Below are 23,428 nucleotides of genomic sequence, written 5' to 3' on the forward strand. Positions count from 1 at the left end.
GTTTTTAACACGCTTTTTTATATAGAAAAAAAACATGTATATGTTTTTATTTTTTTTCAATATTTTTTATATTTTAATATTTTAAGTTTCATATTTCAATATATTTTATTTTCATATTACCTTCTCTCTCTCTCTCTCTTTCGCCCGAAGTCAACATTCTCGAAAATGACGGGAAATTAATAGCTGTCCCCGGTCGTGACAGACAATATGCATCAATGACGAAAAGTTTTATGGAGGCCGAGCTCGTTCGCTCGTTATTAATCAGTGGAGCAAAAACGGGAGTTGCGCAAACAATAAATGCACGTAACGTGGGGCAGCAGGAGGAAAAAGGGGGCTGCACAGATTTCATGTACGAAATAGCTTCACACGTTTGATATTTAGCACGGTTATAGTTTCATGTCAACGGATGGGGAAGTTGACGTTGTAGCTTGAAGCGAACGTGCAATTGCATTTTGTTTGCGTTAGAAAACGTGCCAGGTTGACCGTTCTATGGCTGACGATGAGAAAATTGGGAATGGCCTACGTCTTTTTTTTATTACCTGCTGGGTGAACAGAGAAATATGTGTCGGATAAAAATTGAAATATATAACTAAACCCGTACCGTGTTGATTGACTGAATGAATATTTAGGAGAATAGACGAGAGATGAAAATTTAACCGTACGCATACTGTCAAATATTATCTTTATGAAAATTTATACACGGATTACGTCGAAAACTAATTTTGCATATGTGCGTTCTCGCTCTCTTTTTAAATAAAATATTAAAATATCAATATATGGATAATTATATAATTCAAATCATTAAGCTGAAATTGAAAATAATTAGTCCCTTGTTACATGATTATAAATGTTTAGCGTTTAATTATAAATTATAATTTTGCGATGCATTTAATTTTGAATTATTCAAATGAGGCTTATGTGTATATCTTTTCATTAATTTTAAATGGATTTAGTTTTATAAAATTTCAGATTGACAATTAAGGAAATACGCATATTTATATAGCATTACAAAAGCACACTGAAAAAAAGACTAAATTAATACATATTTAGTTTAATACTGCCAAATGAATCATTTATTTGAAACAAATATTTATTTGTTTTGAAAAGCATTTTCTTATATCAAATAAATATTTTTCATATCAAATAAATAGATTATTAGTTTCAAATAAATGATTCCTTTAACAATATTGAAATAAATACTTATTCGAATTTAATACATTTTTTCAGTGCATGATAGTATTGTTTAATCAAATTTTTAAGTACAGAAATTTAAAGTAAAATATTCGTAGGGGAAAACATTGACTTTTGTTGCATTCTATAATTAACGCGCTAACATCAATGTGGTTCGTCAGGGACTTTAAATGCGTGAAAAAGTACAGAGTAAGTCCATCGAGAGCAATTTGCGAGATTTTCTGCTACGTTCGGACGCGCATGCATGCTTTTTTTATTAGATTCAACTGGATTCTCTGCTCTTGCTTCTCTCACTGTAGCCCGGCCCAAAACGGACAAACTGTCCACGTCGGTGGTCTCGAAAGTTTTTAACATCGCGACAAGCCGAGCAGCAAAGCCGGTACAAAATAGGATTTGGTAGAGATAGAAGGTTCAGGGATTTGAACGAGAGAGAAGCTTTTGTTAGCGCACGTAATGCATTGTCCCTAATCTACCTAGCTCTGTCGTTTTACGCAGGTATGCATTATTGTTGTTTCGCATTAGAAAGGAAAACACGCAGAATACTTTGAATATGTTCAAGAGCAGAGATTAAAAACAAAGTTCGAGACAACCTCTCGGTTATTTATATATTTACCGAAAATTTCAGATTCTTTTCTGCATTTTCTCACAACACGACAGACATCTATAACAATAAATAGAGAATATCTAAACGAGCTAATTGACAAGCGGTTACTAAAATAGAGTTGTTGTTATTCAATTTACAGAAAGCACGAAACGACTCTGAGTCGTATATCGCGCGCTGCACTGATAAAAATCGGACGACATTGATTTTTATTGTCCGCCTTTCAGACTCGAAGGTCTTATTTTTCATGTCCTTTCATATTTTAATTTCACGCGCGCAGGAAACATAATCAGACGCAGCAGACCGAGGATGCCGTGCACTGTCGCGTTTTGCATTTGCTAAGGTTGTCGCATTCAAAATCGCGGATATGTAACAATGCCGTTCGCTTTAATTCAATGCGCAACGAACCTTTTTGTCGCTACTTTTTTTTGTACCTTTGAGAGGACAATACACCAACTCTTAAATTATATTGAAACTGTTCTCCTTTTCTGCGCATGTGTTCTGCGAATGACAATCTTTTTGCAAAACGTTCCGAAGGAATAAATTCATTCGGAATTTAATTCAGAGAACCACGATACAATTTTATAACGAGGAATTATAAAATAATCTTAAGAGAAGAGACACAAAAATTTCAGTATTATTTTTATTTCAGTACGAAAAAGGTAATAAATTATAAAATATAAAATCTACATACATTAAACATCTACGTGTATTTTTCAGATAATCGTGCCATAAATCGTATAGTCATAGATATTTTTTTATCAGTCAGGATATCCGAGTTCGAATGTGACTCACAATCAACTGGTATTTTTAGAAAATACGGAAATATCTTCATAATAATCGTAGACCTCTGGGTTTGATATCTCGCGGCGTAAATCTTTTATCTCACATTCAAATTATTCGATTTACTTCGCAATGAATTGGCGAACCAATCAACACGGCGCTCGGGGCCGGCACCAATCACACGCATTCCCTCGTCGGCTTCAGCCGGTGAGCGGCGCTCTCGAGCCGTCAGTTCGCGCCGAAACTCCGTAGAGTGAGGAGTGTTTTTCCTCCGTCCGACTCCACGTTGCGTTTGCTTCCTCACCTCGCGTCGGTCGAGTGAGAGTTACGTCTCGCTTGATAGTCGAAATAAAGGATCCGGGTAAAGGACGCAATTTGCAAATTGACGTTCGCGGAAGTGACGTTTGAATTGGACTCTAGAGCGACGAGAACGTTCCTTTGACATTGATTGTCGGCGAAAAAAAGAGAAAGGTAAGATGACGATTGTTGATATTTCTAATCTGGCCGTGAAATAAATATATATATCTTCCTAGAATCTAATTTCTGGTTTATTTTGATATCAATTGAGCTCTCGCGAGACATTTAGTGGCGATATATTTTGAATTAAAAAATCATTCAAATTATTTCTGAGAAGAAATCTGTTTTAAATTCATAAGCAATCATTATGAAATATCTCTGTGGAAACTTATATGCTAACAACTCATGATTATATCAATAAATGGTATCAATTGGTGTCAATAACTTTAAATGGTGCCAAGAATTGTGTATATCTTCTGCTTCAAAACAAAATCGTTTAGTCATCTATGACTGCGTGATTTCGTAAGAGATTCGAAAAGGATTCAGGGACAGATCGCGTGGTCCATTCTTGTAAGAAGGAAGTTAAAGTAGTGCGGCTGCTGCAATCCAGTGAATGCTGAGTAAGAAAACCAGCAGTTGTGGAGCCGCGGAAGGGGCAGAGAAAGCTGTGAATGCAAAACCGGTTGCATTGAGAAGGTCAGTTACTGTATCGGCATCGCTCCGTTCGGATATAGTATCTTTATTTCGGTCACGCCAAGTGTTATTTATTCTAGAATATCACACTCTGAAAGATCCTCTGTCTGTAGCACCTGAATCACGTCAAATAAAACGAATTTCTTCAAACGCTCTATCGAATAAAATTCGATTTTTTGTATACGTTACATAATAATTATAAATTTAACGAACAAAGAATGATTTTTCAACAAATAAATTTACGTAAATGTGCGTAAATTTATTTATTAAAACATTTTTCTGTTGTTGAATATACCTTAAATTTTTATATTTTATATTATAGAATATATATATATATATATATATATATATATTTGTTGAATGAGATTTTTTACTGATAATAACTGATACTATTTGTATATTAATTGTTAAAATTGTAAAAATTAGACGTCAGAAAATGACGTCTCGTAGATGTGACATATCGACGTCATTTTCGGATTTTATATGAGACCAAAATACGTCTAATTGGTCTTTTTGTGATTACAATTTACCATCATTATGATGTGTCACTTTGCTACTTGGAAAATGAAAGATGAACAATAAATGCAAGAGATACCCACACAAGATACAATAAAGATAAATAAAAGAAAAAAAGAAGAAAGAATTAAACATGTATTAAAAATGTGGGATGCATGAGATTCTTGTTCTCATATGATATGGCAAGACGTATGTGTATATGTGCAGTAGTCTAGGATCAATAGAGGAAGAAAAGAGGAGGATGAGTCGACCTAAAGGAAGGCTTCGATGGATCTCGTTTGAAAGGCCAAGGCTGCCGCTTACGCCGAACTGCGAAAGAAGGAAAGAGAGAAACGAGCCGGAGGACGAACGAGAGATAGAGATCAGAATAGAGGGAAAGAGAGAGAGAGGGAAAGCGAGAGAGAGAAAGATGAGCTATCTGACACGTGCGCGAACTCCGAAACTCGTAAGCTTCGATGAAAGAGAGAAGGAGAAAGAGAGGCGAGAAAGTGAGAAAGGTAGAGGATTACGTAAGATGTTCTCGTGCGAGAACGAGAATTGAAGAACTGCTGCTTCTCAGAATGCAGCCGGCAGATTTGTAATGATTACGTCTTATAGGTTTGCGGTCTCGTCCTTTAACTCTTTCACGGAAAGCAGCGTGAATTCTAGAAATGCCGACTTTTTTAAATTGAATATCCAATTAGTATCTCTATTTTTCGTATGAACAGTTTCAACATATTTTATTTTTATGTTTAATTGGACACGTTCTACATGGAATTTTTAATATATTTTATGATTTAATTTTATTATTTTTACAATTTTTTAAATGTAATTTATATATATGTATATATGTACAATAGCAATGCCCTATTATAAATTGTCGGCTGTATCAGCAATAACCGGCACTAATCCTGATTAACTGAATCTCATTTCGCTGTATTACGCATGGAGTTGTAACGTACAAAGGATAGCGAATCGCTAATCTAGGATTAATCAACATATAGGAATCCTGTCCAATCGAGCCTAAATAGACATTATTAATCTTCTATCGGCAGAGAACATCTGGGGTATTTCTACAGATACAATAGAATCAAATATATTAACTGTAATTGCCGAATACTGCTTAAATAGCAGGTTACCATTTCATTTTAGTGCTTTGATCCGTATATCTAATAAGTAGTAATTAATTAATATTCTCATTAATCGAGTTTCAGCCGCGCAAATCGTCTCTTTGCTTTTGAGAACACAGCATTTTTAATAATTCGATATTATATCGCGTTATTTATTAGTAATTGATTAATTAGCAATTATTATTATTTATCATTATTTCTATACATTTTCTAAAATTTCTCCATCTTACACTCTCGTGATTTTTGCATTCGTTAATTTGCTCTCTCATGTATATATTCGTAGAAAATGATTTTTGACAAATACACACACGCACACAGACGTACACACATACGTACAGTGTATCCATTCTCGCATGCCAGAAATAACATACTCTCGAGAGATTTGTTTGCAAATGGGTTGCCAGTGTGTACGTTCGCTGGTAGCTTGCGATCGCAGCCCCGCGCGATTACTTAACGCGCCAGATGTTTACCGGGCCATTCCACTCTACACGGTGCCGCATTAGTAATTTTGTGGATGGCGACGAGATGCGAATTTTACTTGGTATATTTGAAAGCCGCCATATTGCAGAGCCCCGCCAAATTATATACGCTTCCATGTATATTACGGTTCATTTAGCTTTTATACGTAAGAACGCTGAATGGATCAGGAAGAAAAAGGAAAAAAAAACGAAAGAGTAGGCAAGGAGAGATGAGAGAGAGAGATACGAATAGAATTTTCGCAAAAACCAGAACCCATGTTTATTCAGCAGTTGACTTTGATACTCTTCACAGAATATCGTATTTTCGAAATGATATATTACGATTAACATATCATATGTCATATCGCATTTCTATTAGCAAATTAAAATGTTATCGTGATAATCCCTTTCTATATTCGTCGAGTTTTGATGTCTTTAACAGTAATTTTATATTCTGTTTCTTGTCGAGATATATTTTATATTTTTTATTATGTGTGTAAAAATTCTGTTGCTGTAACAATTTTTATGTGCTGTAATTTGCCTTATTTGCTTTGATCTGTTTCACTAAAATGTTCATTGCGCTCTCTCTATTATTATAATTTTAATATTTCATTACTCTGTTATTCTTGCATATAATTTTTTCGAACAAAGTTAAATATATTTATTTATTTATCGTCTGGCAATTAAAAATACTGCGCATAAATAATTATGTCCGATCGCGATAAATATGTACGGTTGTGTTGTATTTGTTGTGAATGACATACGTACTCTCGATTCGCGGCTCAAGCTTGCCTAATTGACAGATAACACTATCGTCAGGGGCGAGAAGTCGTCTATTAGGATAAAAGCTGACAGATCGTGTCGCATTGCCATTGACCTGTCATGCTGACTAGTGGAATGACTCGTCGCACTTATCTCCATCTCTGTGATATGTCTGATTTATAGCAGCATTATCTTACTTTCTCTTATCGATTAATATTTACTTTTTGCTCGATTAATGCTTACTTTCCATTATCGATTAATGCATTAGAAAAACGAAGATATAAGAAAATTAAAAAAACAAGCAAAAAAATATAAGAGAACACAACATGATTAGAAGTCGAAGAAATCATTACAGCTTAAATATTCGCTTTTATATTTTGCGAACTTCTTGGCGCAATATTAGACTTTTATACGACAATCTGTTATTATTTCAAATTATTTTAATATATGTGTAGATACATAAAAATGTTCTATATATCTTTAATAAAAATTGAATTGCTTGATATTTTAAATTCAGAGATTCTCTATCAATGTGAAATAAATTTTTGAGTGAAATATTTATTCGTTCGAATCAGCTAAATAATTGCAAAAATTCGGTATCTTTTTCCTTGATGAGACACGTCAAAAATAACGATATACTATATACATCGGTTAATCGTTTCGTGTAAATGGACCGCAGGCGTTCATCGTGGTGTCATAAATTGTGACGCCCCTAACTTACATCAGCGTGAAAACTGTATATACGCGCGATAATTGAAAGCACAACGCGCAAAGTCATCACTTTGTCTGTAAATTATATTTTTATCGCAAAGTGTGTTGTTTCCACACACGGCGATATTATCCCAGTTGACACTGTCTAGTGTTTCTCGAAGCGCGTGTTATCGTTGAAATATACGAGCGTACTTTGGTATACACGCGATAGGTATCGATATATTTCAATCGTTTCTTTAGTTTTCAAATATTGTGTAAATTTTATTTTGGTGCGAAACATATCGCGAACAATGATTATGTATTGTGTGATATTAAAAGATACTTTTTTATTAAATCGCGGAGACTGGCAGTCGAATTAAAATATATATATATATATATATATTTTATATATAAACTATATATATATATATATATATATATATATATAAACATATATATTTTTTGCACGTTTTTGTTTGCTTAATTTTATTTCTGGATATTGAAAAATTTCTGTTATAATATTAAAACAGCAATCTCTGAGACACAGAAAGAACATAGGCGGAATGTTTTTAATAGATTATTTATGTAAAACGTAATTGCACAATAATGAGGAAACATATTTTGTTGCATTACACATAAATAGGTACACGTATACATTGACACACACAATTCATTAAAGTAAAGGTAAAAAGACTGTTTCAATGAAAAACAATTATTTCACGAAGTGGATATTTTGTGCATGCATGAAAAGGTATTGAGTGCGTTTACTAGATGCAACTGACATATTTCTCGCTATTATCGCGTTTTATGTGTATAAAAGTCACGCGCTCACTCAAACGATAGCGATTTATGCCTTTCATTGCACTCGCTCGATCCGCGAGAGAGAACGATCGTCGTTTATCATTTAACCGTATGCTATATTATATCATGACCATGTTGAGGAAAATGTCTTGTGGGATTTACGTCCATTCATCGACGATGACCAAATTGCGCATTGTGTCGTTTTATTAGTTCGTTCGGATAAATAGGTTACATTCCTTATGCAGGTTGTCATTTCGATGCAATTTTATACAACTGAGGAATAAGGTCGGCTGAGGATGACATTTATCGCAGAAAATAAGTATTTCTTCCTGATATTTAACAAAATTTTTTTAGTTATACCGCGTTTTACACATACTTATATTTTATTGAGATGACAATAATTGATACTCTAGGAATGATAAATTTGAATTTATATTCAAAGATAATTCAAAGATTTATGATCCCAAAAATATTAATTATTGTTTTTTTAATTTTGAAAATTAATAAACAAAATTTCAAATTAGTTGAATTAAATTTCTAATTTCCATTAAAAATTTCTGTGCATTTTGAAATCCATAATTACAATGACTATATAAAATTGAACAAACCTTGAACATATATATTGTTAAATTTTAATACATTTTAAAAATTTCTTATTTCGTCATAATTTTTAATATTGAATGATCTTGTATATTTATATACCGCAGCTTACATAAATATATTGGTGTTTGTGTTTTAAATTTCTTGATATATTTTATAGAAATGAAATTTATCAAAATAACGCAATTTGTGTGTGCATGTATTTCGGTAAAGAGATTCTCGTGTAGTTTCCTTTGTGATCGATTCTCTTGCTGTCGTACAATCTCGAATACATTGGACTTCGATTTCGAATAGTCTGAGGAATGGCACGATCCCGATCGTTATTCCGCATACGGGCACACTTTATCACGGCTGGCTTACGACAGCAGGCGCGCGTTTAATCACATCCGCCGACTGCACAGATCGCGGATTGTTATCGAACCAATTACGTCCCGTCGACGGCCGATTTAAAGCGCCTACGATGACGATGACGTCGACATTCGCGACAATAGTACCTGCCTTGTACTTATGTGATTGTATTATATCTCTATTCACTCCCACGCGTATATTTACCATGCATGCAATTCATCATGCAAAAGAAAACGCGATAATATAATATTTCTTATATATTTATTAATACGTAATAATGACTTAATTATGAGCTTAATAAAAGATAGAAGTAAATAAATCAAAAATTAAAAATTTGCATTAGTCAGTGAGAATAATTTAGACAAATTATAATTCTTATGTAGTTTATAGAAGATTGAAAAATAGATATTTTAAAATAAAATAGAGAAATAAATTCTTAATTTTATTGTGAAATTATGAATATTACGTGAAAGTAAAGTTTTACACGTTTTTTATTCATTACTCGGCCTTTGCAGAGTAAATGAGCTCTCTTCTCATCTTTCCAATGCATATATTATGTGAAAAGACGGAATCATATTGAAAATAAAGCGTGTTTCTCAGACGAGAGTTTTTCAGTGCACGCGCTTCGTAGTTAAAAAATATGCCTGAAGTTTTCAGCCGACGATGTAAGCCGGTACATACTATATTCCACGTACGTACACTTTATTTATGTGAGCTACGCGCTCTGAGGGGATTCATAGGCAGGAATAAATAACCATCTAGCCTATTTCTTATTACCCTCGAGTTTATAATTGCCGTTTATTTTACAAGAGCTCGAGGGACGCGTCACCTTGTAATCTCCCGAGGGAAATCGATAAAATATGTTATTGTTCGTTTTATCATTAATCTATCTATTAAATTGTACTAATTTCTTCTTTATAAAAAATATGCGTATTTTAATTTTTAATTAATTATCTAATAATATTTATTATCAAGAATTATATAGACGTTCTTTTTTTTAATTATTTCTAAAATATATTTCTATACGCATTTTTTGAAGATTTGCGTTGGATAATAATTAGAATTTCTAATTTTTCGTTTTACTACTTTTATTATACATATCGAATTTCTTTATTATTAGACGAGATATATCAGAAAAAAACTTTTACTTTCTATTACTCTAAAACTTCTTTACAGGTTGACCTCTGATATTTCTCATGTATCAATATTCCGTTCAGCAATTTTCTTGTCTCAGAGAAGGTTCTAATTATACTTTCTGTATGCGAATATATATCTATCACTTGATGAGTTAATGACACCACTGGTATGCAACCGGTTGATCAAGTCGTCTTTAAAAGAAAACAATCTTGTACATTGCGCGAGATTATTATGTATAATTTTAATGTGAATAATTTTTTAAAATTATTAATGCGTTTGCTCCTTCACGGCGAAATTTATTTATTTGACTGGTGACATTCTCAGGAAGCAGAAATTTATAGTAAACTATTGGTATACCTCGAGATGGTAACATTGAGAATATATATGTATATACTTGGCATACCTCGATATGATACGACTACATACTTTTAAGGAAATGTAAGGTAGATATAGAAATAAGTATGCTTTTTGCTATAAATTATGTTGTATAAATATGCACGACATATTTTATCTCTGGCTACATAAATAAGCGAATATATAACTATGAAAAGTAAAATATATATGTATACATATATGTATAAAATGTTCTTTTTCCGAGTGATGCAATGTTAACACACATTAATACCGAATTTTAATTTCAATCTCATTTTTAATATAATAATATAATGGAACATACAATACATTTATAACAAATAGACTAAACAGAATAACAGAGCATTAAATGATAATGAAATAAATATCAAATTAATAGAAATATCACTATTAAAAATTTTGCAGTTTTTAGTCAAATGAAATCAAATCCTCTGTATGAAAAAACTTCGTACGTGTCGAAAAAGTGAAATTTGACGTAATCTGTGAGCATTTCCATATTCGCTATTTTCTGAAATATTTTAGATAGTATAATCTTTTTCTATTTTTTTTTGTTTTTGTTTTATGTGGAAAAGGAGAAGCCTATTTGGCTAACAGCAAAACGTTGCACTGCAAAAGGATTAGCGAGCATGGTAGAGAAAAAAATCAGGTCTGTGTACAGGATATAAATTCCCACGCAATCGAATTAAGCGCTGTCAAAGCTACGATATCAAAATTTTTTTAAATTACTCCTTGATAAATACAATTAGAGATATAAAATTATATACATATATATAGAAATTTTACAAGTATATTTAAAGTAAAAGATATGTATAAAAATATTTGTGAAAAATATTTTCAGATATAACAATCAGTTTTGTATATGCGCCGCGCATGTTTCTCCCGAATTCTATTTTTGCATGAAACCCATGCGATATCTATATTTTATTTTAATAAACAAACTATGCATCGATTCGTGTAATTGCAGTTCGATCAAAGAGACTTTGCGATATTGCGTTTCCTAAAATCAATATCGTCTATTAATCGCACTTTGTGTGCATTCGCAATTGAGTATTTGTGCTAATTGGCATCGCACGAATCCGTATTTCGGCGCATCATATCGTGCGAAATCGTCGCAAAAATCCAATGCGCGCACGTTGCATTAATTTTCGCACAAAGGCACCGAGATTTAAAAAGTAAAATAATTGGAAAGAGAGTGTTTGGATTATTAAGCCCTGTTGAAATTGGTGCACGTAAAATTCGCGTTAAATGTAAAAATTATAAAACAAAATGCATTTGATGATTTTTTGGCATTTGAATTAAAACTTTTCCCATTGCAAATACAGATTATTTAACGTGGAACTTCATACCGCGCATTTTTCATCAGCGCAGCGCGCAGGTACGCGCCGCGCTGTCGCAAAATTCATTAAGTACGCTGCACTTTGGCACAAACATTCCGTATATATTCATTTCTGTGTCAACATATGTCTCCTTTGCATAAGTCCGAAAAAATATTATGCCGTGTAAAGGATTATTCTGCTAAATAATAAAAAAGTTTTTTTTATTTTTAATAATGAAAAGCTTGCTTTCTAATTGTGGTAACAGTTCTTTGAAATGAAATATTTTGGTGGTTAATTTTAATTTATGCTCATAATGAAAGATAAAAAATGAAATATTTATTCTCTGTATTTGCGCGCAAATACAGTTTAAGTATATAAAAAAAATTTTAATCTCTTTAATGTTATTAAATACTGTTCTTATAGATATTAAAAAATTTTGACATTTCAATATATAGTATCATCGTGCACCCTTGCAACATCATGTTACATAAGAGTGATGCAAGGTATTTAAATATTTTTGAACTTGTCTATAAATAGATTTTCAGTTTTTTTTTTTTCAAAGTTTAATTGCAGACCTTGTTGGTTCGTTAAAAAAATATGACCATAAATATTAACATAAAATTAATTGAAAAAGTAATATAATAAAATATTTTTATAATATATATGTATATCTTTATTTAATATTATTATATCACATGTTATTCTTTTAGTATATATTTTTCTGCATTCGAAAAAATATATGAATTTTGAAAATAAAAAAGTTGATAGGTATAATTTGTTAAATGATTCGTGTTTCCATGTCAGCTGGGATTACATCTCGTACACTTCATTTTGCGCTGATTTGATAATTTAGATTCCCAGTGCGATGTCTATACATATACATATATATTGCGATATTCGAATTACGCAAAGCATGGACGCGGATTGCGCAATGTGAGCGCTGGGCTGACACGCGCCAAGGCGGACGAGTCGGATGGAATCGATCCGCATTTAATTTCGTGTTGCGAGGGGACTGGTCTCGACCGAGGAAACTGAATGTGGCATCGTATGTGCGTACATATGTACACACACGCACCGTGCGTTGTCGATAGAATCGAAATAGTAGACGTAAGTCAGCTGCGACGCGACGCGCAAATTACAACACACGAATACATTATTTAGGTCATCACCGTATATAACCACGAACTATACATTCTTTGTACATTCGTGCAATAATTGGGCAATAAGATTTTATTAATTCGACAGTTGTGCGTCGAAAGTCTATATGTTGGTGCGATTGTATATGCTCTTTTTGCGCATGCAGCGTAAATAGAAAATAAATGAAAAACCCATATTAAAATTTTATTAATCCCGCAGACAGTTACCAGGACAGAACCATTGTGAAAGATTAAAAGATTATATTTGCGAAAAAAAGGACATGTCAAAACATGTTCCACAAATGTTCTATATTGAACCATGTGAAATATTTTATATCAATTTTAGATAATTTCAAGAAAACATTAAATGTACGTAAAATTTTGAAAAGCTTTTAATAATTCTTTTTACATTTTTCCTAATATATTTTATTTTATATTAATTTTTTGTATTTAAAAAATATAAAAGAAGCTTAAAAGTGGAAAGGAGATTAATACAAAATATATTTTTACTTTCATACATTTTGGATATATGCTATATGATGTCCACATTCTTTTTAAATAACACGGGAATTTAGAGATTGAAAAGGAACATGTTTCCGAACCACCTTCGGAGTATTAATTAGACGACACTTGTACAACTAGAAACGCGATACCGAGGTAGTTTCCCACGTAAAATTAAGTGGACACTGTTATCTAAACTCCCCCATAAACGTTGTAAACTCGTGACGCGAAACTCGCGTTTACGCACGCGATCCGTGCGTCCGCAAAATAGCCTCGTAGTCGTCATATACATCGTATACGTGTTGAAGGCGTTATTTACAATGCGCGATTATATCCGGCTCGGTTTCGTGCCGTCTGCCGCCGCGTTTGTGCGCACGTAATGCGATAATTCGCGTTATTACACGTTGCCGAGTTCGTCCGTAATCGCCATTAAACGGCTATAAATGTTACGAGTGTCTGTCTGATGCCTATCTGTTTTATTGTAGACACGTATTATAAAAATGACAATTGCAGAGGCTAAACTTCACAATCAGTTCTTTTTATCCGACAATGAAAAGCATACGTGTGTGAGTTTAAAAATTTATTTTTTTTCTTTCAAAGAAGCATACAAAAACTGAAAATTGCTTTTACTTTTATTATACATAGATTGGATAAATAAAAATATGGGTTTTTTTTTAGTGCAGTTAAAATTTTATAAAATTTTAAATTTTGCTTTTTTCTGTTTTCGGGATACCATGTATATTCGAGAATGGCTAGTGTGTACGAGGCTAACTTTTATCGCGAAGATGACGTATGATTGTTCCGCTGCATGTAAATGTCAGGGGATGCTACCATCTGACAGGTCGCTGCTTCGCGATGCAGTTATCTGCTCTATCGGGAATGCGCTTCTTCCGTTATACATGAATACAAGATATACAGTGTGATGCAGACTAGCCACCTCTATTTAATCATTTTTTTCGTTCGAAATTTTGCGATACAGTATTTTTTTTATAATTTACTTTATATTAATTATTTGCAAATAATAATTATTGACATTTTAATATCACAAGTGTCAAAATACAAATTTTCTTTAAATGCAATTTACTCAACATTATATTAACCACTTACTTTATTTTTAATCTGCACTTATATTTTTAAAATGATTTATTCTATACGATATTTTTATTGCGAAAACAATTGATTTTTGATTGATCGGAGAAGTAATAGGTAAATTTTTAACACCCAGTGTACCCGATTGATTTTGGGGGTCAATCGATTTGCGACTTGGAACTGGTCCTACATTCGTGACATGACGGAAGCTGTTCTTCTGTATAAGCGATGCCTCTCGCGGGTTTTCGCGTTCCATCGAGCGAACAGCGGAAGCTGCGGATAAAGCGGACGAGAACTCGATTTCGTTGAGCGCTGCTGAGTCGTACCCCCAAGGGCGGTCTCCGATGTACATGGTGTCGCGAATACGAATCAAACGCGTCGAATTTAGAAAATATAATTTGATCTAAAATAATATAATATAGAGAAATTTAAAAAAATAAATATTACATATTAGGATAAATTTGAGCAATTTTGTAGTATATAGAAGATTGACATGCATAGATTAATTAATAGCGATGTGAATATTTATGATCGAATAGAATGTAGATATTTCTGGATTTAAAAAAATTGCTTTTAAGGATTGTTACGTAAATATATACCGTATGAATCGTATAAGTACAAATTAATGATTGAGATTAAAAATTACTTTGACATTTTCGTTTTATGAAAAAAGAAATTCACCCTGTATTAATAAAAAAAATTGCAAATTAATGAATAACACAAAAGAATGAAATAAGGAAAATTCTTTGAAAAGTTCTTAAATTTTCTGTCGGATATATTCCATCTGCAGTATTCGTGCGAAATAATTCTTGGGAGCGTTTCTCGTATTATCACCCCGAAGGAGCGAGTTTTAGGAGCAGCTGAAAACGTAACGGAGATCGTCTCTCGTTTGGTTAGTTCTACTCTATTCCAAGAGAAAGCCCGGAGATCGTAGATCTCGCTTTTGGCTTGATTACGCGATAAAACACGCCGTGAACGAAGGGGCGAGCGAATATCTCCTCTGCCCTCGAAGTCGAGCGCCATGAATAAAGCGCGTCGGAACGACTTCGCGAATCGAATTTCCTGTCCGAGCTCCGTTTGTTTATTACGTGTCATCTCCCCCCCTGGTCATCCATTAAAATTAAGTCGGCATAAAAACCATTTTATTCGCTTTCTCTCATTTTTCCTTCTATTTTATTCGTGAAATATTATCGTCGAATAGAAATGGATCGCAAAATGCGCGCATAATTTCGATTAATTATCATGAAAGGTCTATAAAAATAAAAATTGCAATTTTTTGCAAAATGTACTTTAAGCGCGATAATGGTTATTTATTATTTTATTAGTTTTGCGATTTTATTTTAATTTAGAAAAAATCTATTCTATAATCCTTAAATTCTTCAAAGAAGCTAATTGATATTACATGCGTTAGATCTGGGATGATAAAAAAATATCTCGTGTTTTCTCTAATTTTTTTAAATATAAGATTTTCTTTAAAACAAGATTTTTATGTTTTTCTAAACAAGATAATGCAGAAAATAAAGTAAATACATATTGAATTGGACATATTCGGACTTTTATTCGGCCACCGAAAATCGAACTTGATTCCGGACTCGATACTCTAATACTTGTCCAGCTACTATGTTCAACGTTTAATTGAATCTACCTACGACAAGGGACGCGATTACATCGCCCAATAGAACGTTCCCGTGTTTCATGAGAATCGCATTAGTTCGGCTCCGTGTACTCGAGAGATGTACGGTAATTTTTTTTTTTTTTTTACGAATGGAATCAAATTTTGACATGTCAAATTCTAGTTATTCATATTATATTATGATATTAAATATGAAGAAATAAATGCTTGTAGATTTTTTGCATATAATATTATCTATATATTCATATATATTTATATTAATATTTAATATTTTAAAATTAAAAATATTTTATATCTTAATGAAAGTAATGCGGAAGTTTAAAAAATTTTTTTTAAATTTTATATAAGTTTGTCAAAGAAAAAGAAAGAAAAACGATAAGAAATTTCACTGTGTGGAAAATTTTAGTCTTAGTCCTTTATCGTCTTTTTATACATTTAACGAAGGTATGTGATGAGAAGATTGTTGAGTAGTTTGTCAAAACCGGAATGTAAAGATCTTTCCTGATCTTATCTGATCTTTTCTCAGGTAAAGGTTTTATTTGAGATAAATTCCGTTAACCAAGCTTCCATTGACCTGAACAGTGCTGTACGGTTTTACATAACTCGAAAACTCCTGTGTAAGTCTGAGGAATTTTTAACGCGTCTACTTTTCCTTGTTCAAAATGCAGGACGTCGCTTAAACGTTACGGAGAAAAAAAATACAGCGCGTGCATTGTCATTACCGGCCTTGTGATCGTTTTTTTTTCTCGCGCACGCTCGTTGCACTTTAACTCTGCGCCATTATCATACCACTCGCGTACCAATTGCAATTAGTTTCGTTTTACTTACTATGCGAATCATTCCTCTAAAAATTCATGACGATAAATAAAAATCACAATTCACGCGAATAAAAGATTTTTATTATCAATGCAGATTCAAACATTAATTCAAAATTTTTAATGATGAAAGAATTCGTATTAATGTGCGATTATCATAAGTTGTTGAGAAAATATATATATTTTTATTTCTTAATTAAGTAATTCCATTTCGAAATAATCTTCAAGAAGATTTTTCTCTTGCTTCGATATTTTAGTTAACTTTAGTCTAAGTAATTTTTTTTACATCGCGCGTTTTTTAAATTTTCATCGATTGTGTGATTTATTAAAATATTTTTTTCTTACACGCATACATATACCGAGCTATTTCATTCGTATATTACGTAGCGTTATTTCGCGCGAGTCATGCCATGCGAAGGTAGCATAATAATTCGACGATAACGCGCATTTATAACTGTTATTTATTCGCAATTTTTTCTCCCTCCCTGCAGAAACTCCTCCGTCTGGCCCATTCTCGGACATTTTAACCGACTCATATCCGTTGTATTACATACATTGCATATTATTCTATGATTCGTGATTTTGCATAGTTGCGAAAGCAGCGATATATCAATCCGTAAAAAAGAAAGAAAAAAACTTTTGTAGTCTTCTATAATTTAATCTTTATTATCTTAAATGTTTTCTATTATGTAATAAACATGTATTTTATCGAATATTTTAGCTCCTTTTCTGGAATATTACTTTAATTAGGAAGTACATTTTCTCTTCAAAAATAATAAATTTTTTTTTTATTAGTCATTTTTATGATAAAATACTAATATTAAGATAACACATTGATAGTAAAAAACAATTACTTTTATCTTTTAAAATACTTTAACCTTGTGATATAATCAGTATAGAGAAGCAAGATTATTTATATCGATACTTATAATTAATAACTCGGGAATAAACGCAGAAAATTTACAGTTTTATGTGCTTTGTTTTATGTTGCACTTAATATTATAAATGAAAAGATTTTTATATTTAGTCGTTTATTTATCTTCTTCTACATGCATATTTCATTTATTTCAGATAGAAGAAGGATCTCTCCTTGGACACGTGGATATCTTATTTCTACATTTAATGTGAGTACAATTTTCTTCCTATTCTTTCTGAATGTTTGCTATGGCTTTTAAGTAAATTCAGATAAAAACTGGAAACGAAAGCAGACACTCTGATTGAAGGAAAAAGAAAGTTTATTTGAATGCCAAATGATTTTTTTACAATTTAATATTTTTATAAAGAACAATCAGACAAAAAACTCAATTTATTTCTTTAAAATCAAGTATGTTGAGTTTTTCTATTGAACATCAAAAATTGCGGTTCGGAGACATCTGAATTTTAGACGTACATTTTTCGTACAATCTTTTCGCTATATTTATATCGAGTTGGCAAGCGACTTTTACGTTTAAATTCAAGAAAGTTGTCGCCAAGGAAAGGCGATTGATACGAAGAAATCCTCCATAAAAATCCAATCTTCGAAATGGCACGACAAAGTTCAGACGATCGCGACGAGTGCTTTCTTAATACCTGTCCGATACTTTTCGTCGGAACGAGAAACTTTCTTTTTTCTCTTTCTTTCTTGTACATCTATCGACGAAAATCTTTGTCTCGAAGAATCTAGAATCGATTGTACGCCGTTCGATTCAAACGAATCTGCTCGTTCCGATTTTATCTTCGTATAATTATCCGATTTCATTCCGATAAAAATCAGTATATTCTCAAACGAAAAATAACTAACAATGCGAATTCCTGATAACGAAGAATTAATTTAGCTTCAAATTGAATAAACTTGCAAACTATTTTTTTTTTTTCATAAATAATTGCAATAATTCTTATTTAATGGATTTATTATAATATGAATTTCTATATATTATTATTCTTGTTATATTGAAAACATGCATTTTTTGATTAAAATATTTTTTGGTAAAATTTAATATATACATATATTTTAGATTGCAAAAAGAATTATTTACTTTCTACTTTCTCTATTTGATAATTTGTTTTACAATTTTCCATATTTCGTAAAGTATCAAGAATATGATATTTTATAGATGTTTGCATTCATTGTCAAGAAATCTGTCTAATTGAAGTTGTAAATTAGTGTCTGACGTGCGAAACAGATATTCTTTGTTGTTACACGTGTCGCAACAAATTGAAATGCGAAATGTCGAAATATATTGCTCTACAAAACGTGCTATTGTACCGCACGCAAGGCACGGAATATTTCTTTTCTCACGCGCTGCTTTTATATTACATATTCACAAGAATTCTGCAATTTTGCAGCGATTTAGAAGCGCAAATCTGAAGATTAAAGCGCACCAACCAGCTCTGTCGCTTATCTCATTGTGAGCTTCGTATAAAAATTTTTTAATATTGCGCGCATGAACCGCTTTATAATCTTCTTTTTTTGTGGTAATGGAAAACCGATATATATCAATATATTTTTCACGGTAAGAATATATTTCGCGGAAGAATAACGTCATGATTATATAATGAAAATGCGGTAGTTCTGCGCTTTATATGACGGTATATATACATATGTATATAAAGACCGGAAAGATATTAAGTGCATTACGTAATGCATTTTGGAGATTTTCATCTTACTTCCTCTGAGCTGTACGCAGCTTTTAATTTAACAAGTCACAAAGTAAAGATGATGTGTATACGGTTATTTTTCTTCCCAAGACAAAATCGTGACGCGTTCTTCCGAGCGTAAAAAAATTGCGTGCACTGCTGGTTCCCATTAGAGACTCTTTATCTACCATGCGGTACAACACAGTAAGTATTTCTATAATATACTCGTAAGCAACACATTATTGTCGCGCCGTAATCGCCTGTGTATGTGTGTGGGTGCTGTGACTTCACCTGATGCGTTCGCGGGACAATTGTCATTCAGTGGATACATGCAATTTATGATAATGTATCGCACCGCATTCCACAACTATCTTCCTTCCGTATGTATTTGTGAAGTATAAAGATTATCTATAAAAGTGTCCATCATGCGTTATGAAAATGCTCTTTACATGTTTTACATGTTGCATTATAATATATATTTTATAAGTGATACTATATAATTATTAATTAAACACTGAAAAAATGATTTATTTATTCAAATAAATATTTATTTCAATATTTCTTTATACATTATTTATTTGGAACTATATAATAATATTTGCCGTGAAAGAATATTTGTTTGATATAAGGAATTTTTTTTTTCAAAACAGATAAATATTTATAAGTTTCAAAAGAAACTGTTGAAATTAATATTTATTATTTGAATTTAGTTGTTCTTTTTTATTGAACTCAATTATAATATGTTCTCAGTTGCAACTTATTCAACGAATCGCTCTCTGTCAAATTTTAATGAAATACTTTACATTTATCATTTCTATATATATTTATCAAAACTCAGTATCAAACAAGTTTTCATTAACAAAAAATGAATATAGATCTTTCTTTTATATATAGTTCGATTAATGGCTAGGAAAAAATGTAGCCGAGACGCTGGTTCTGATTCATCTTATGCATTAATTATGACCATACTAAGTAAGTATATTCACCTTTGTAGAAAAATTCTCGGTTGATCGAACGGATAAGACGCGAGATTAGCATTTCCCGCATGCATTCATTTGCCACACGCAGAAACTACAAACATATAGCCACACAGCTCGGGGATTAACCTCTGAGAGTAGAAAAACTTGACAATCATCTCACGATTCTCTCGTGCCGCGAAAAGGATAGGACGTTTCCGTGGAGTATTATGCGCGATGACAAACATTATCTCTAACAATAAGAATGTGGCTTCTTCCACTCCAAGTCGCGCCGCGTGAACGCGTCATACGAATGCATGCACAAAATATAATACACATTGTATATACACACACACACACACACACACATGAAGAAATTCACTCATTTATATTTTTGCATCGATGGACCGTAATTCATAAATAATTTATGTCGACATTGTGCGGCGGTCACGCGATCCCGATCATGTCATCCGCTTTTTGCCTCGAAACCGTGCTCTAGCTGCTGCCGTCCCTGTCCTGAATCTATCGAGAGCGGCATCTATCTCGGTCATTGTTGATTTATATGAGCCGGATTATGGTCGTGGTATGTTAAAATGCAGTAACCGATATCGTCGAAAGTTCTGCAGAGCCGTTTTAACATCGATAGTATCAGTGGCGAGCAGTTTCGATCTTTTCCAGATACGTACCTATATATTCGGGTTAAATTGAGATACTATAGTTGAGTAACATTTGTATGTGTGTTCAGAATATAAAATAAATTTTATCTATAGAATTTTTTTTTATATTTAATTTCTTAATCAAATTTTATTTTTTAATTCCCAATAATTTTTTAAAAATAAATTATATCAGAGTAAATTAATATATATGTGAGGGACTCTCTTGTATAATAAAATGCGGAATATATTAATAGTGTATAATATTAAATCAAAATAAAAAATAAAATTATATTTTTTATTATTTAAGATATGTATATAATATTTAAAATAATATTTTTTTTTTTTCAAACAGAAGATCGCGACCATAGTTGAACAATTCCAATTCTTTGCGAATACAATGCGATGCTATCACGCCACCCACAGCGTGATATCAACGGTACTCGTATTTAACAATCAATTGTTGAAATATGAGCCGCGAGCGCTGTTTCGCGTCAATATTTATTCGAAAACGATCAAAAAGTTCACTTTTGATTGCGATCGCAATCTCGGGGAAAGAAAAAAAAGCGACGAAGGCAGCGGTTCGAGTTTTGGCCATCGACCAAATTGCGAATCATCGAGCTAATGTTTATACTATGGTTAGGTCGGTAAAACGTGAAGAGCAAATTTATGGGGTAACGCGTTATCGTTCCGCGTCCTCGTAAACCTACCGCAATTTCATATTCGAGATAAGAGCTTCAATTAAGATACGCGCCCCGCTAATCACTTTCGCATTTTACTAGCTCAGTAACATACATAGGTCGCAGATTGCGTCGGTCGATACTCATGTTGGCAGACAGAGTTCAAATTGAATGTATATTATATAGCATTTCAATTAGCGCCTGTCAGAAGTTTAACGAAACTTAAAGTTCGGTATACATAAATCATAAAGAGAAAAAATAATTTGTTGATCAAATTTAAACCTCACGCCTCGTCTAAACCTCCAAATAAATTTTTAATTTATTTTTATTTACGAATGAAATTTATATGTATAACGATATTATGTCGATCAAAGAATTCAAAGATAGATCAATCACAATTTCGAAGAACTTTATTATTTTTTCTCATCTCTTATATATTTCATGTATATATTTTTATCCCTTTTTAATCATTTTTAATATTATAAATTACATTTTTTATAAAAAACAATTAGTCAATAAATTTGTTTAGTTGTGTTACATTTCTTATCTTAAATCTTTAATTAAATCTTAAATTTGATTTCTATGTAAAGTTACTTAAAAATAATTCAAGAATATGATTTGGTTGTTTATTTGCATCCTTGATTTACAAAATGTTTCTTCTTTAATTGCTAATTACTTTAAAAGTTTTAATGTCTGGATATTTTCGCAAAGAAAAAGATTGACCAAAAAATGTTTATATGCAGCATCGACTGCATGTATTAGTTATATTTATATTTCATTTATCTTCTACACGTATAATATAATAACATTTTGTTACATGATTTATAACATTTTCATTATTTCCCGTTATCAAATGCGCCGTATTTGGTAAATAAATATTTGACCATTTGCATGCTAATCAACCCACAATGTATGATAGTTTACTGTTAAGCTGGTTATTATCTACGCGCATTAGTGCGCCTAGTTCTCAATAAGAGCTAATTATATATGCGCATATGTCATTGAAAAGCGATTGAATACAACTGTATGCATATGATTATTTCCAATTCGAATACCATGGAGTTTTTGAGAATGTTCTGTAAATATTAGATGTTGAAGCTATATTATTATATGCGGATGGAAACGATTTCGGAGTAACACAGCATATTTGTTTTTCTTACATCGTCAATTTGAAAAATTCCGTCTCCGCAGGAGGAACGCTTTAAAATATCTGTAGAAGACGAAAACCGGAAAAATAGAAGAGATGTGCGCGCGTTATATACTTTTGCACACATATCGAATTTCGATATGTCGGGGTCGCGCCGTGGCGTTTTTATTTGGAAAAAAAATATTTTCATGCATAAACGATTTTTCGGAAAATAACGAGGGAGAAGAGCTTTGAAAATATCGCCGTTAGCGGTGTTCTGCTCTTTTTTACAATTTCCACGAGCATTAATAGAGTAAAAGAGAGAGAGAGAGAGAGAGATAGAAAGGGAAAGATATGCGGAAACGAGATATAATTTAAATTTGATTCCCTGCGCCGATAACGAGCGTATAAGTTTCTTTTTTCTTACGACGACGAGCGAGTCCCCAGGAGTCATCTTCGTCTCATAGCTCATAAAATACGATTGCGATGTGCTACGCAGTATGGTGGTATATAAATGGATTAAATTTCGTTTAAGAGAGTGGTCTGTCT

At 32.2% G+C, this 23,428-nt stretch overlaps 1 protein-coding gene across 3 annotated transcripts in view; it reads left to right on the forward strand.

The window, feature by feature from the left end:
• Positions 1–23,428, forward strand: part of LOC114929941 (beta-1,4-N-acetylgalactosaminyltransferase bre-4) — a 109,396-nt gene that overhangs the window by 20,234 nt on the left and 65,734 nt on the right. The window contains exons 1-2 of one of the 3 annotated variants that reach the window (XM_029301662.2): positions 2,783–3,046; positions 17,920–17,972. The gene's annotated coding sequence lies outside the window, so the exon portion shown is untranslated. Of the gene's footprint in view, positions 1–2,782; positions 3,047–3,399; positions 3,569–17,919; positions 17,973–23,428 lie in introns of those variants that run through there. The other 2 variants (XM_029301678.2, XM_029301670.2) reach the window with 2 other exon arrangements.

This window comes from Nylanderia fulva, unplaced genomic scaffold, assembly GCF_048542155.1.
Source record: "Nylanderia fulva isolate GAGA-0341 unplaced genomic scaffold, ASM4854215v1 Scaffold38, whole genome shotgun sequence".
In the NCBI taxonomy this organism is placed as follows: domain Eukaryota; kingdom Metazoa; phylum Arthropoda; class Insecta; order Hymenoptera; family Formicidae; genus Nylanderia; species Nylanderia fulva.